The sequence below is a fragment of the Tachypleus tridentatus genome, chromosome 10 (assembly GCF_004210375.1).
Source record: "Tachypleus tridentatus isolate NWPU-2018 chromosome 10, ASM421037v1, whole genome shotgun sequence".
NCBI classification, from domain to species: Eukaryota; Metazoa; Arthropoda; class Merostomata; order Xiphosura; family Limulidae; genus Tachypleus; species Tachypleus tridentatus.
The window spans coordinates 189,902,651-189,909,095 of record NC_134834.1 but is presented as its reverse complement, the minus strand read 5'-3'; the positions used below and the strand labels follow the sequence as shown (position 1 = coordinate 189,909,095).

The window sequence follows — 6,445 nt, the reverse complement described above, 5'->3', positions numbered from 1 at the left end:
TTTGTTGCACAGAATTTTTGTCTCATTAGAAAGAAATGGTTCTATTTTAATGATACAATTTTCAAGCACATTTTCAGTCGAATACAAGAATCTAAAAATCTTCAAAATATGGTTAAAAAATACAAAAGAGAATTATACGAGAAACAAAACAGTTTTGTCTGAACACAAAACAAAAATTACCTTTCAAATAATGTAAAGAAAACTTAGAGTAATTATCCACAGGTGAAACATCGTTCAAAACATTACTTTAATATTTTAAAAAATGAAAGACATTTTGGTGGTCGACTTCATTTGATTACCACATTCAAGTATAATAGTTAAAATTGTTCACAAAGTATGCGTCTTATGCTTTATCAATGAATGCCAAAAATTTACAAAATCTGTATATATGAACAGGAATGCAACTTAGTTTGTTTTCAAGAGTGAATCAGTTATCATGGAGACAAAAGATAATAAGTGGACTGTTTATTGTCTAGTATCGTGGGGCCCTCTAGTCTGTGGTATCAAGCAGGAGCCAACCGTATTATATACACGCGAGTGTCAGCATTTCGTCAGTGGATTGATAAAACCATATCATCAAACTGAAAACAAAAGTCACAGAATTATACAAACCTGTTTAAAAGATTCTATTTAAAACGTTTTATGATTCTTCAGGAAATACTTCAAATTCTGTTACTTTCTAGTACAGGCTAAAATAATTTCAGATTTCTGGAATTACTCAAAACTGTTTTCAATTTTCTGGAATTATTTACTTTTCCTTAAAACATTCCGTAACTTTTCAGGTTTTTATTTCTCTAACTGTCTGAAAGTTCCTCATATTTGTTGTAACTTTCATAACCTTCCCTGAAGTCGTAGTGACTTTCAGAAATTTCCATAAAATCTTTGTAATTTTCTGAAATTTCTCAAAACTATTAGTAACTTTCTAGAACTACCTCAAACATTTTGTAAATCCTTCAAACTTAGTCAAGAAACTTCAAATTAGATTTAACGTCAGTGTAACGATAAATAATCCTTTTCTTACGTGACACAAAAAACATTTCTATGAGAAAATAAAAGGATTTCAGCGGTCAGCGGTTATCTAGAAATTGTGGTTTACTTCTCATCCAAATAAGCTACCTATATAGCTCAGAACTAGAAGTTGACTCAGTAAAACTACATTTCTATATTAATAAACTGTTTTCCAGTTCAGTATCTTCTCTGTCCTTGAACTCCTGTGTTTAACTCTTGCTGACCCCAAGGTTAAAGTCTCGATATTTTCCATAAATGCTTAATGTTAGTCTAAAATCTTTATGTAAAAGCAATTATATGCTTATTCCATATAATCATATGGAAACACGAAAGAAATTTTAAGTTTATCGTAACTGTAATAAGGAAATTAAAACATTTTATAGCTTGTAAAAGACCTTCTATCCCACAAGGGTCGTGTCCATTTATTCATTCGATTACGAGATTAGGTGACTATTTTCAGCTACTCAGTATTTTACTATGTTTTGAGAAGTGAAACTACAGTAGGAACGATTTTTATGTAAAGAGAAAATAAAGAGAAGAAAAACTTTTTTATTTCTGTACTTCACAATTCTTAACTTAATAAACAATCAATTAGTGACATACTACGATATATGAAACAATAAAATATCGTTTAATGACATACTGTGAAATATGAAACAATAAAATATCGTTCACTGACATACTGTGATATAAGAAACAATAAAATATTGTTTGGTGACAAACTATGATATATGAAACAATAAAATATTGTTTAATGATATACTATGATATATGAAGCAAAATATCGTTTAATGATATACTGTAATAAATAAAAAACAATAAAATGTCGCTTAGCGACACGTTGTGACATATAACACAGTGAAATATTGTTTAGAGATACACTGTGACATATAACTGAACAAAGCGTTTGTTTAGCTATATTGTTATTATTAAGACACTAAGAATATCTTACAATGTTTTACTGTTTATCAGATATCAAGTGTGCCACGCTTGTGCAACTCTTCTGTCAATAACATGAAAACAATTATTTAAGTTTAAAGTGTTACTCAGTACTAATATACCGTGTTCACGAAACACATATCATGTAAAACGAAAGAAATTCTAACATATTAGATATAGTTTCATCAAAAACAGTTCTCAAAAGAGGTTCTGAAAGTTTTTACTTCCTTGTTATCAAACAACAAGCTGAACATTGGGGTGTTATGTGCTATTCCAACCGTGGATACTGAAAACTGATTCTTAGCTATATAAGCTCTCAGACATATCACTGAGCAACCAAAATCAGAGAACTCTGTTTTAAGCATTATGTTTAAGACTCGTGATAATTGAAATGTATCGTAAATTTTCTACGCTTTCTCTGTCACCAGGGCCAACCTGTCTGATACTTGTAGCATGTGGCATCGTTGTCTTATAAGTTTTATATTACTGGTGTTACAAGTCGGCGACACCCTGGAGAGTAGAACATGTTCATAGGTTTCAAATTACAGGTTTTACAGTGTTGATACTTGCAATGTCCCGGTTGTCATGTAATAACTTGTAAAGCCATGCCCTTTAAATTCTCCGTCGCTTCTTGACATGAATTATTAAACGTTATATATATTAGAAAATGTATATTCACTGAGGTTTGAAAGGACTCGCGAAATATGCACTTTTGGAGTTATAAAGTTAAAATTGGGAACTTGGGCGACAGTAAAGTTGTCCACAGAAAAACTGGTGTTCAGAAGCAAATAATTGTATTCCAGTTTCCATACCTTCGAAATATTTCACGAGACAAATACGACACAAGTTGATCATTGAAAGACATAACTGTGTGTTCTGTTTACGTCTAGCAAAGTCACATCAGGCTGTCTGCTGTGTCAACCGAGTTGGAAACGAGCTTCTGATTTTAGCGTGGTTAGTTCGTAGACTTACCGCTGTCTCAGAGGGGGACGAAAAACGTAAACTTTGCTGATTTGTTGTGATAAAACTATAGATAAATAAGTATAATGGAATAATTCGTGAATATCGAAAAAATCCTCTTATCCCGCCCTCTAGTGGCACAGCAGTATGTTTTCGGACTCACCACTAGAAACCGGGTTCCGATGCCCGTGGTGAGCAGAGCACAGATAACTCATTGCGTAGCTTTGTGCTTAAATACAAATAAACAAATCCTCCATTTCCTCTCCGGTATGTCAGTACGCCTTTAATACATATAGTGGACACAGCGCAGATAGTCAATTGTGTAACTTTGTGCTTAACAAGAAACAAAATTAATTTATATACCACTGTAAGCTTTAGACTAATTGTATAAATGTTTACCCTCACACCGGCATGGCCAGGTGGGTTTAGGCGTTCGACTCGTAATCCGAAGGCCTCGGATTCGAATCTCGGTCACACCAAACACACTCGCCCTTTCAGCCATGGGTGCGTTATAATGTGACGGTCAATCCCACTATTCATTGGTAAAAGAGTAGCCGAAAAGTTGGCGGTGGGTGGTGATGACTAGTTGCCTTTCCTCTAGTCTTACACTGCTAAATAAGGGACGGATAGTGCAGATAGACCTCGAGTAGTTTTGTGCGAAATTAAAAAAAAACACACAAAATCCTCCTTGTATTATTTTTTTTAAGTTAATATTTATTGAAGAGAACACTAGTCTTACCACAAGACAGGTTACAAACTCGATTTATCAAACCCTGTAGTGTAAGATGTTGAACATAATGATAAAAAATCTAATATTCTAGTACTAAACGTAGCATATAATATATATATATATATAGTGGTTTAAAAGCCAGTCAGAAATGACGTAAAACTATTGTTGAATGATAAACAAAGATGTAACTAAAACAAATTATCTGTACCTCCCAAATACACCTATTATTCAGTTTCGAAATAATTCTTTAATCACCACATTTTTAGGTAAAAACTACGCAAAGAAATAGAATGTTCTCATAAACAAATATTATTTGTGCATCCTGAAAGAGGCCTTAATAAAACTCTTAAACCTTTTTAGTGTATTCTAGATTAGGAATTTGAAAGCATAATGCTATTATTTTGACACATATTTTGAGCTATTTCGATTGTACGAAGGATAAAAAATAGTTAACAGTAATAAACGATTATTTTTGTTTGAGTTTTAAGTCCAAGCATTTGGTATTAACATTTATTCACCACATTAAAACTTTTTAAACACTGATTCTATAACTTTGTAATAATAGACCTATTCGTATTCTAATTTAATATATAAGGCTTAGCAGAAATACTATTTGATATATTTTATTTTCCTTTTGGCCTACCATACAATATCATAAAGCTTCTAAGATAAACTATTTTGCTGTTATATCGCTAAAATTATCACAAAAACAAATATAAACACTATATTTGATCTAGGAACTCTCAGGTGATAGTTTTTATTCCTAAGGAACGATATATATTGTTGAGCATTTCCAAAATCGGTGCGTAAAAGCCTTTTTTTCACAGAGTTACAAAGAGAATAAGCCTTTTACAGTCAGTAATACATAACTGTTCATATGCAATATTACAAATAATTGATCTAAAACTTCCGTCAAACGACAGCTCTAGAACTAGGCTAATGTGACGAGCACTATTACAAACTGTAGTGACACCTAGTGGCCATATCTTGATACTTTTATAAACTTATTGTATATTTAGTTATTGTGTATATTATTGATGCATATCCTTATGATAAAATTTGTTTGTTATGCTATTTGATCACACAAACAACCTTCGACATGAGTATCTGTAAGACTCGATTCTTAGAAACTGTTTATAATTAATCAACAGAGACTCACTCGACGTCTGATGATAAAAACTAGTTTAAAACATATACCACTTTATGAATAGTAATGCGAAAAAAAATCTACACTAACATTATTAGATGACGTGTGAGTAAAGTTGAATAATAAGCAAAGTATACACTTTTAAAGTAAGTTATTTCAAGTTATCAGTAGAACACTATTTTATCTGTTTGATCAATTTCAATAGTATAAAATTCCCGATAAATTTCTAAACATTTCACTTTATTTGTCCATTTTGTCGAACCTAAAACATACTATCAACATTCATTGGATCTGAATCTCGTAATGACAGCTGACAGGTTATTAAACTCTTCATTAACATTGGTTGGATTTCAAACTCGTGATCAATATATTTTGGATCTAAAACTTCTAATCAGCCTTCGTCAAATCTGTTAGTCGCGATCAGTGAATAATGTAGTGTGAGCTTGCTACCTTTCCTCGGTCGAAGATGCCTACGTAATTGTTGTTTCAATTTCGCACAAAGCTACTCGAGGTCTATCTGCACTAGCCGTCCCTAATTTAGAAGTGTAAGACTAGAGGGAAGGCACTTGTCATCACCACCCACCGCCAGCTCTAGTCTTACACTACGCCCCCCGCTAGTACAGCGGTATGTCTCCGGATTTACAACGCTAAAATCAGGGGTTCGATTCCCCTCGGTGGGCTGAGCAGATAGCCTGATGTGGCTTTGCTATAAAAAAAAAATCACTTACACTACAAAATTAGGGACGGCTAACGCAGATAGCCCTCGTGTAGCTTTGCATGAAAACAATACAAACGATTAATTTAGTGAAACATTTAAAAGCTTAGCTAAAACACATCTATGTGATATAAAATATTATTATCTTCAAAGAATTACTGCTTTAGCTTTTGTTCAACACTTTTTAATTTCTCCAAATTAATTCTTAATGTTTATTAAGTTTTACAGTTAATCATTGAACGAGTGGAGGTTTTTTTATTCTCTCCAGTGGTTCAGTGATACGTTTGAAAAGTTTTATCGCTTACACCAGATGTCGACACCCATGGTGGTCACAACAACAGATAACTCTGTGTAACTTTGCGCTTAACAATAACAAACAAACAAGGACTATTTTTCTTAACTCTGTAATTAATTCTTAAACGGGTAAACGACTGTGGTCTTTAGTTAGGATCCAGTTAAATAAAGTGTTTATACTGAGAAGTTATGTTGCTACAATTTCAAAGATTATTTTAAAAGAAATGGCGTGATTGACAGCTCCAAATTAATACTCCCACATTACTAAGTTGAATGTGAGAACGGCGAAAATAAATATCGTTTTAATAATTTGTAATTTTTGTTATCAGTCAATGAAACGCTGTATACGAACTAAAAATTTTCAATGATCTTACATGTTTAAGCAATATTGTAGCAAATAATAGTGCTGTCGAAATAGTAAGGCAAATCCAATGTTTTTTAATATATATAAAACACAAAATAGAATATTGTTTTTAATGTTTTCTACTGATTTTCGAATGAAGTTTTTTTTTTTTTGTAGAAGAATATTAGTAAATGTTTGACCACTGAAAAGCGAGTTCCTTGATCTCCTGTATTATCTCTAATTTAGTGGACAGATAAATTAGTTTGTGAATTTTTATATCCTGCCATCTGTTGACAGTTTAATTCATTA

The 6,445-nt window shown here is 32.3% G+C and overlaps 1 protein-coding gene across 1 annotated transcript in view; it reads left to right on the top strand.

The window, feature by feature from the left end:
- The window catches only part of LOC143227819 (chymotrypsin B-like), an 83,907-nt gene that overhangs the window by 38,737 nt on the left and 38,725 nt on the right, over window positions 1-6,445 (top strand). The gene's annotated exons all lie outside the window — the stretch shown is intronic.